The sequence below is a fragment of the Suricata suricatta genome, chromosome 15, assembly GCF_006229205.1.
Source record: "Suricata suricatta isolate VVHF042 chromosome 15, meerkat_22Aug2017_6uvM2_HiC, whole genome shotgun sequence".
NCBI classification, from domain to species: domain Eukaryota; kingdom Metazoa; phylum Chordata; class Mammalia; order Carnivora; family Herpestidae; genus Suricata; species Suricata suricatta.
The window spans coordinates 61,812,927-61,822,993 of NC_043714.1; the positions used below are offsets into that span (position 1 = coordinate 61,812,927).

The following is a 10,067-nucleotide window of genomic DNA, read 5'->3' on the forward strand; positions in this document are numbered from 1 at the left end:
CAAAAGACCTTAAATAGTCAAAACAGTCCTAAGAAAGAATAACAAAGCTGGAGGCATCAGGCTCCCTGATTTCAAACTATATTGCAAAGCTATCATAATCAAAACTGTATGGTATTGGTATAGAAACATACACATTAGTCAATGGAATAGAATAGCAAGCCCAGAAATAAACCCACACCTACATAGTCAATTAATTTATCATAAAGGAGGCAAGAGTATACAATAGAGAAAAGACAATCTCTTCCATAAATGCTGTTGGGAAAACAGGACAGCAATATGCAAAAGAATGAAATTAAATGACTATCTTACACACACACACAAATTAACTCGAAATGGATTAAAGACTTGAATGTAAGACCTGAAACCATAAGACTCCTAGGAGCAGTAAGCTCCTTGACCCTAGGCTTGATGATGATTTTTCTGGATCTGACTCCAAAAACCAAGACAAAAAAAACGATAAAAAAGTGGAACTACATTAAAATAAAAAGCTTTTACACAGCAAAGGAAATCATCAACAAAATGAAAAGACAACCTACCAAGTGGGAAAAAATATTTGCAAGTCACATATCTGATAGGGGGTTAATACCCAAAATATATAAAGAACTTGTATAACTCGGGGTGCTTGGGTGGCTCAGTCAGTTGGGCCTCCACCTTTGGCTCAGGTCATGATCTCATGGTTCGCAAGTTCGAGCCCCATGTCCAGTTCTGTGCTGACAGCTCAGAACCTGGAGCCTGCTTCAGATTCTGTGTCTCCCTCTCTCTCTGCCCCTCCCCAACTCATTCTCGCTCTCGCTCTCTCTCGCTCTCTCTCTCTCTCTCTCTCTCTCTCCCCCTCCCCCCTCAAAAAAACTAAACATTAAAAAAAATTTAAAGAACTAATAGAACTCAATAGAAAAATTAAAAATATTTGCTTAAAAAATGGGCACAGGATCTGAATAGACATTTTTCCAAAGAAAACATACAGTGACCAGCAGGCACATGAGAAGATGCTCAATGTCACTAGATATCAGGGAAATGCAAAGCAAAACCACAATGAGGTATTGCTACATGTTAAAATGGCTAAAATAAAAAAGACAAGAAACAACAAGTGTTTATGAGAATGTATAGAAAAGGGATCCCTTGTGCACTGTTGGTGGGATGGTAAATTGGTGTAGCCACCATGGAAGACAGAACGAGGGCCCTCAAAATATTAAAAATAGAACTGTCATATGACCCAGCAATTCCGCTTCTGGGTATTTATCCAAAAAAGACAAAAAAAAAACCTAAATTGAAGATTTATGTACCAAAATGTTTATTGCAGCATTATTTATGATAGTCAAGATATGGAAACAATCTAAGTGTCTATCAATGGATGAATAGATAAAGAAGATGTGGTATATATAATACACTATCTCTCAGCCATAAAAAAGAATGAAATCTTGCCATTTGTGACAACATGGATGGACCTTGAGTGTATTATCCTGGGTGAAATAAGTCAGACAAAGACAAATACTGAATGATTTCACTTATATATGGAATCTAAACAAATAAACAAGTGAACAAACACAACAAAACTCATAAATACAGAGAAAGATTGATGGTTGTCAGAAGAGAGGGGATAGGAGAATGAGCAAAATTAAGGAAGGGGGGGTCAATAGCTATAAATTTCCAGTTATAAAATGAAAATGGGGATGTAGTGGTCATTGGGAAGGTGAGATTTTAAGCCAAGACTTGAAGGAGGAGGTGTGTATTCTAAGGGACTCTCTGGGGAAAGAACATTTTTAGGCACAGAAATAGCTAAAGCAAAGGGACTGAGGTGGGGCCATGTGACTGAATGGGAGTCAGGAGACCCAGGCTCTCCTCTTTGGGCCTCAGTTTCCCCATGTCTCCTCTCTCGAGGTCCAGCTCACACATGCACACCTCCACCAACTTCATCCCTCAGAATGGCCTCTCCGCTCTTCACCCGCCAAGAGGAGGCTTAGGAGATCTCTCTGGTTGTCTGAATTCTAGAAAAAGCTTTGCTGGGAGCATTGGGGGAGGGGTGAATGGAGACAGATAAGGCATATTTATAGATCAGGACAGTCTGTGGGCTGCTCTGCAAAGCTGGCTCATCTATAGAAAGAGCAGCCAGTTGCTGAAAGGGTCATCCCAGGGGACCAGCTCGGCTCCTCTGCCAGCCAGACCTGTCTCCACAAAGGGAGTTGGGAGAATGGCAGGATCGAAGAAAATCAAATCACAATTGCTCCCTAATTGGTTTCCCTGCCACCTCTCCCATCCCTAACCTTTCCCCTCCCTGCCACACTGGTCTCAGCGTGGCATGCTGTGCTGAAAAGTGTCCCATGCAATCACTCTAAGCCCAAAGATCTTAGACAGTGAAGTGAAGCCTAGAACAGCCTGGCCCAGCCAGACGCTTCCACTTCTTTTTTCTAGGGCGTCCCTTCCCATCATGCCCCAGTCTCCCCTCGAACCCTTCCGCAAGGCTCACTGTGCCCCAGCATGCCTTTGCTCCTGCTCCTCCCTTGCCCATCTGGCAGACCCCCACACTTCTCCTTGAAGGACCAGCTCGGGTGTCCCTTTCTCTGAGGACACAGGTCCTGGGGGTTCAAGCTTCAAATCCCAGCTCGGCCTTTTCCCACCAGGTGTCCAGAGCAAGCTCCTCGACCATCCTAGGCTTTGGTTTCTTCGCCCATCAAGTGGGATGATAGCAATAACACATCCTCGCGGAATTGTGAGGATTGACCGACCTAATGCCCATGCAGAGCTTACCATGGTGCCTGGCAGTGCCTGGCACACACTAAGCACGCGGTAAGCCCTGACGCTGTTACCACCTTTTAGTAGTTTTAGTTATTATTACTTTATCAACAACTGCCGCTACTACCAGCGCTCCCTAGTGGTGTGAGCTGAATGTTTGTGTTTCCCCAAAATTTGTATGTTAAATCCTAAAGCCCACCAGGATTAGAAGATGGGGCCTTGGGGAAATTATTAGGTTATGGGGGTGGAGTCCCCATGAATAGGATTAGCGCCCTTACCAAGGGGATCCTGGAGAACGCCCTACTACCCTCCGCCATGTTGGGACACTGCTGAAAGCACCATCTGTGAAGAAATCAGCCCTCACGTGTCTCCAAATCTGCCAAAGCCTTGATCTTGGACTTCTAGCCTGGAACTGCAAGAAATAAATTCCCGTTGTTCATAAGCCACCCAGTTTTGCAGGATTTGTTACAGCAGTCTAAAAGGACTAAGTCAGGCAGAATGGACCCTCCCCTCCAGTGTGTTCCTACGCACCTTAGTTAGGGTTTCCTAAAACTGGGGCTGGTTCTCTCAAAATTAGACTCCAGGATACAGACTTTAATGTAATCAGTTTCTTTGGGAGGCGATCCCAGGGGAAGACAAAGGAGGAAGAGGGATAATGAGACACAGAGAGAGGAGAGCCAATAGAGAGCGTGTGAAGGAGACTCACCTTTGTGGGAAGTGAACTCATCCCGGCCGGGGAGCCCCTAACAAAGAGCCACACCCATCATTTAGACAATGATACGCTGAAGACCCAACACTACCCAGTCACGGAGTGTTTCTGAGACGCTGGACCATGGCCGTAGGGAACTAGTACAAGGTGATGTCAACTTTCTGTCCAAAGAACCTCAAAAGTTTGCCAGCCCTTTGACTCAGCAATTCCATTTCAAAGAATTTATCCTACGTGAAGAATCATAGATGTACCCAAAGATACAACTAAAATGATTTTCATTTCCAGAGTTGTTTATAATCATGAAACACTGGGCACAATCCAAATATCCAACAGGAGCGTGGATAATTAAAGCATGGCTTTACCTCCACATTGAAATCCCCAGCAGCCACTGAAAATCACTTTATACGAAAATGTTTAATGTGACAGAATGCCAACAGTGATACTGTTCAATTGTTTTTAAAAAGCAAATATATACACACACAAACTAATATGTATGATATGACCTAGTAAGGGCTGTCATGTAAGCACACACACACGTGCACACACACGCATGCACACACACTCATATGCACAGGCACATATGCGCGTGCACACACACCCACACACAGACCTGGAAAGACAAGGACTAAAAATGATGACAGTGATAATACTGAGTGGTTGAATTGTATTTTAATTTCCTTTTTTCCCTTTATCTGTATTTTTTATTTAATTTTTTTATGTTTATTTATTTTTGAGAGAGAGAGACACAGAGCATGAGTGGGGAAGGGGCAGAAAGAGAGGGAGACACAGAATTAGAAGCAGGCTCCAGGCTCTGAGCTGTCAGCAGACATGGGGCTTGAACGCACCAACCATGAGATCATGACCTGAGCTGAAGTCAGACGCTTAACAGACTGAGCCCCCCTGGCATCCCTCCTTATCTGTATTTTTAAGATGTTCGACAGCGCTCATGTGCTGTGGGGCTGCTCAGACAGCACCAGGCTGCCAACACGATGGTCTGCAGGAAGGCTGAACACCACTCATCTTGCTGCCTGTCCACGGAGGCTTGCATTCTCCTCAAATAGGAAATGTCCTGCAATCAGGCACCTTGGGAGACAGGCTTGCCTCCAGTCCCTAAGTAGTCCATCTGAGGCATGTGCATCTCTGAAAAGACACAGGCTTTTCCAATGAGAAGATACAGCCCACAACAAGAAAAGGAAATTAAATGCTTTTCCCTGTAAATTTCTCCACCTCCAAATTGTAATCATTGAACTGGAGCTACCTGCTGGTTTATGTTGTTTGAGGACTGATTAAAATATGTTGATTCTATGAAGCTACCAGTAGATTTTAACTGGGCGGGGGAAGGGGGGAATTCAGTATTTACACTGGGTTTTCTAATCTCTGATCTTCGGTTGCTTTTGATACGGTTTGTGTTCTCTAACTATCCTTTGAGGTGGGATTCAGGATCTAAGTAAGGAAAGGAGGAGACTGTAGGGAGAATCTTTACATTGACTCAAAATATATTTTCTGATTTTTTGAGGAGGAAAGCCTTCTGCCTTTCTCTGGTTTATCTTTTTCTCACAATAGGATTAGAGGATTTTTCATCCCTTTTATCACTTCTAGAGCCTTGGCCTCCTCCGTCCCTTAATCGCTTTCCCCAAAGAGAGAGACAGATGAGCTCCTGCCATCGATCAGAGCCTGGGGTGATCATTGGACCATGCGTTACTAGAAGATGAACCTACCATGCCCTTCGCACCCCACATCCATGAGCACAGCCCTCTTCGAAGTTCCTGTGTCCCAGGGAAGAGCCTGCTGGGGCCAGCTCATTCTCTGTGCCTAGCTCTGTGCCCACTCCTGAGCAAGGGTGCAAGCTGGCCAGGTAATTGGGCTTAGAGCTGACTCCACAGACTCAGCCGTTCTAGATAGGAGAGAACAGGGAGAAAGAAGCCCCATTTTTTTCATCTGGCCTGAGGCCCCGATCTCCTCCTTCATCAAAAGAGACCTTATTTGGGGCGCCTGGGTGGCTCAGTCGGCTAAGCCTCCGACTTCGGCTCAGGTCGTGATCTCACGTTCGTGGCTTCAAGCCCCGCATCAGGCTCTGTGCTGACAGCTCAGAGCCTGGAGCCTGTCCTCTGATTCTGTGTCTCCCTCTCTCTCTGCCCCTCCCCCGCCATGCTCTGTGTCTCTCTCTCTCTGTCTCAAAAATAAATAAAACATTTTTAAAAATTAAAAAAAGAGGCCTTCTTTGGGGGGTTTTATGGTGCCTGCTGATCACTAAGCAAGCTCGTACTTTGTTCCCCATTTGACTACTGTTCCTTATATATGACTTGGCCTAGAACCTATGGGGCAGCAGGGATGCGTGGGAGGATTTGCTCTCATCCTGAGAGTTGAAATATAAACACCTGCTATGTTCTTGGGATTGTGCCAGGTCCTGAATACACACAGAAGAACCCACTGTTGCCCCCAAAGGGCTCTCAGCCTGTAGGAGGAGGTGGATATGTAAGCAAATACGTGTAATGGTAAGTACAATCTGACATGATACATAATATAAGGCAAGGATGTACAACGTGCCGGTGAGCACAGAGATGGGAGAACACGTTCCATCCTGATGGAGGAGATCGGAAAGAGACTGAGTCTCCACAGAAGGGCAACATGTAAGCTGCGCCTCGAAGAATGAGAAAAGCAAGGGAAGGAGATTCTGGGCAGAGGGAACAGCATATGCAAAAAAAAAAAAAAAAGAGTGCTATCACTCTCACATGTGGTAAAGCATAGACTTTTGGGGTCAGAGTGTTTTTCTTGTTAGTTTACATGAGTTTTTTTCTCACGTAAGACCAACATTCCCTGGTCTAGTAATGTTGAAAATGAGAGACTTAATCTGTCATACTGTATGGAGTTATCATGGGGAAAAGATAAAGATAAAGCATTAGTTAGGAAGTTGTTTGTCTACTTAAAAGCAATGCAGACTCAAAGGTGAGATGCAAGCAGAAGGCATCCCAAGTGAGTGGTCCAAGGTCACACTTTGGTATATGGCAAACATGCAAGTCAAACCACAAGGTTAAGACACCGCATTCTACCTCATAGAAGGTGCAGCCCGGAAGGGTCTCGGGTAATGATAGGATGCCTATGGAGTTTTTAAGAAGAAAAATTAGAGAAAATTGAAAAGAAATATCTTCTTTACAGCTTCCACTAAAGTCCTCGTCTTCTGATGGAATTCCATGTACCCACATTTCAGATGAGGAAGCCCTTGGTAACCAGGAAATCAGAGTAGATTTTTAAAATGCACAATGTGCTGGACCATTAACAAGGGTTTCATGAAGCTGGAGCCTAATCTTACCTCTTAACTCTCTTTAAGAGTAAGATTTAGGTGGGTGGGTGCTATGGTCTGGTCTGAATATTTGTGTTTCACCCAAATTCCATGTTGCAATCCAAAAATGATGGTGTTAGTGAGTAGAGCCTTTGAGAAGTGCTTAAGTCCTGAGGGTGCAGCCCTCAGAAATGGGATTAGTCCCTTATAAAAAGGGCTCCAGAGAGACCCATAGCTCCTTCCACCATGCGAGGCTACAACGGAAGCGTGCAACCTGAAAGAGGATCCTTATTTACCATGCTGGCACCCTGATCTTGGACTTCCAGGCTCCAGAAGTGTGAGATAGAAATTTCTATCGTTTATAAGCTACCTGGTCTGTGGTATTTTGTTATGGCAGCCCCAATGGATTAAGAGTGGGAAAGAGATTGACACAGCCAGGAGAGGATTCCTATATGCTGCTACTGAACTCAGTCAGGGCTACCACTCTTTCTCAGGGAAGTCCTCTTTGGTTCCGAGGAACAAAAATCAAGTCAGCATAGTTCACTGAAAAGTGAAAAATCTGTGAAAGAGATAGATAGTGGGGTATCTCGCAGGCTATCACCTCATCACAAAACTGACCGGACTTCTCTGAATCCCAACTCTCAGAAACAGATCTGATTGGTCCAGCTTGTCTCACGTGATCAAACTTCAGCCAATCATCTCTTGCTGAGAGTCCAGATCTCACAGGATAAACATGGCTGCTTTGAGCAGCTCTCAGAATAGACAGTCCGTGTTGGTGGCCCGGCTGGCTCTTGATCTTGGGGTCCTGAGTTTGAGCCCCACATTGGGCATAGAGTTTACTTTAAAAAAAAAAAAAGACAGTCACTGCAAGCTGGACTACAGTCCCCAAATTCAAGTTCCTTTCATATGCTCAAGATTTCTTTTGTTTTAGAACTAAATATTCAGCTGAAATCTGGGAACAATTAGAAATCTTAATTCATTGTGGAAAGCTAGGGTTATCAGATTTAGCAAATAAAAATGTAAGGTGCTCAAGAAAATTTGAATATTTAACCAAAAACTTAGTATGTCCTATGTGATATTTGAGAGCTCCTTATACTAAACTATGCTTTACGGTTTGTCCGAAATTCATAGGTAGATGGGCATCCTGTACTTTACCTGCCAGCCCTGGTGGAAAGGTGGTACTTTTGCAGGACTCTGAATTCTTGACATTTCCAAAATAACGATCACATCTCTGGGAATTTAAATGCCCAAGACATATGTAAGGGTTTTCAATATGCCACATCGAGGACACCATGAGTGAAGCTAGCATCCAGAGAGTGCGAGGTGGACCTGAATAATTATCAGTGAGTTAAATTGCTTTGTTGCAGAGAGTCGGCTATTAAATATGCATTTCAATTTTGGAGTGCTTGGCTGAAGAACTGGAGTATCAACAGATGGGAAATCACTCACTGCAGCCGTGACCTTTCCCTGTCATGCTAGCCCACGGGACCATAGGCAAGGAGACACGCTTATACCTCCGATACCATTCTCCACAGCCTGTGGACAGAGCGCTCTGGGCTCCCTGAAGCTGAGCTGGGACAGAAGAGAGCCACAGTGGCCACCTAGATGCATGCATGGCCTCTTTGGTATATTTGGGTATTTTCTTTTTCCTTTACTTTTTTTTTTTTTAAGTTTATTTCTTTGAGAGAGGAGAGAGAGAATCCCAAGGCCAACATGGAACTCAAACTCACAGACCGTGAAATCATGACCTGAGCCAATACAAAGAGTCTGATGCTCAGCCAACCGAGCCACCCAGGTGCCCCATATATGGGTATTTTCATAACTGCATTGTTGTGTCTATATTAAGAAAACACTTGGTTAAGACCCAACAAACTTGAGTCCTAGTCCTGCTGCTACTTCTTATAAGCTACCCTTTTATGAGTTGGAGCCAATCATAAAAATTCTAAGCCTCAATTTCCTTGACTGTTAACTGGGAGTAATAATATTACCCTTCTTACAAGGTCATGGGGAAGGTCAATGATCTCCTGCCTATTTTAAGTGTCACGTTGTGTCCGATTCTGCAGAGCCCAGTCCTTCAAATTTGTCCCAGTCTCTCTCCTTCCTATTATCCAAAGCCCCAAGGTCAGTCATTAATAATATCCTCCCAGCTGCCTTAACATATATGTCTTGTCCACAGTCCTACTCTGCTTATCGCCAGCTTTAGAGATTTGTTATCCCGCTGTCTCTACCTCTGAGCTACCCGGCATAACTCATAAGTCATGTTATCGAGTCAAAGCATGTCCTCCAGCCCCTGGCGGGCTCGCCTTGTGTTTAATAGTAATATCCTTTTACTCTTCTCCACTGGCTGAGGGGTTTCATGACTGCAACAGAAGCTGGGACTTTGTTTTCACATCACACACGTGACAGGGAAGAGGAACAGAAGAGATGGGGTCTAACCCTTGGAGTCTTGTCTAACCCGTAAGCAGAGAGATGCTTTGAGAAGAGCTGAAAAACGGCTCATTTCATGAAGTATTTTCTGCAGTAGGAGGCCCACACCTACCTGAAGAAGTAGGACCAAGTGTGTGGTCCAAAGGAGTGGAGCACAGAAGATTCTGGTTCTCCGTTCCTTTATAGTGGAGTGGAGCCACGTGACCTGTTCGGACCAATAGCGTGAGCACAGATGCTGTGCGTCATATCCATGCCCAATTGCCCTGTGGAGCCCCTCCAGAACCCCCATCTCCTGGCGTGTCTCAGAGAGGCTGAGCAGAAGTCCCCTGACTACCCGGGTGCCCAGACAGGTTTGTTGTTGTTGTTTTAAAGAAAAATTGCATGGGGTGCCTGGATGGCTCAGTCAGTTAAGTATCACTTTGGCTCAAGTCATGAGCTCATAGTTTGTGGGTTCAAGCCCTGCGTCAGGCTCTGTGCTGAAAGCTCAGAGCCTGGAGCCTGCTTCGGATTCTCTGTCTCCCTCTTTCTCTGCCCCTCCTCCAATCTCACTCTTTCTCTCTCTCTCTCTCAAAAATAAGTAAACATTTTAAAAAATTTTAAAGGCAAATTGCAGATTATTCACAATAGCCAACATATGGAAACAATAGCTAAGTGTCTGTCCAAAGATGAATGGATGTAGAAGGTTTTTTACATATATAATACTTTTATTTTATTTTTTAAAATTTTTTAATGTTTTTTTTTTTATTTTTGATACAGAGACAGAGCATGAGAGGGGGAGGGGCAGAGAGAGATGGAGACACAGAACTGGAAGCAGGCTCCAAGCTCTGAGCTAGCTGTCAGCACAGAGCCTGAGGTGGGGCTGGAACCCACAAACGTGAGATTTGACCTGAGCCGAAGTCGGAGGCTTAACCGACTGAGCCA

General features: G+C 44.5%; 1 long non-coding RNA gene across 1 annotated transcript in view; it reads left to right on the plus strand.

The window, feature by feature from the left end:
- Positions 1 to 10,067, plus strand: part of LOC115279299 — a 22,960-nt gene that overhangs the window by 12,409 nt on the left and 484 nt on the right. Inside the window, exons 3-4 of the long non-coding RNA XR_003903348.1 lie at positions 5,844 to 5,934; positions 9,333 to 9,496. This is a non-coding gene — a long non-coding RNA (uncharacterized LOC115279299). The remainder of the gene's footprint in view (positions 1 to 5,843; positions 5,935 to 9,332; positions 9,497 to 10,067) is intronic.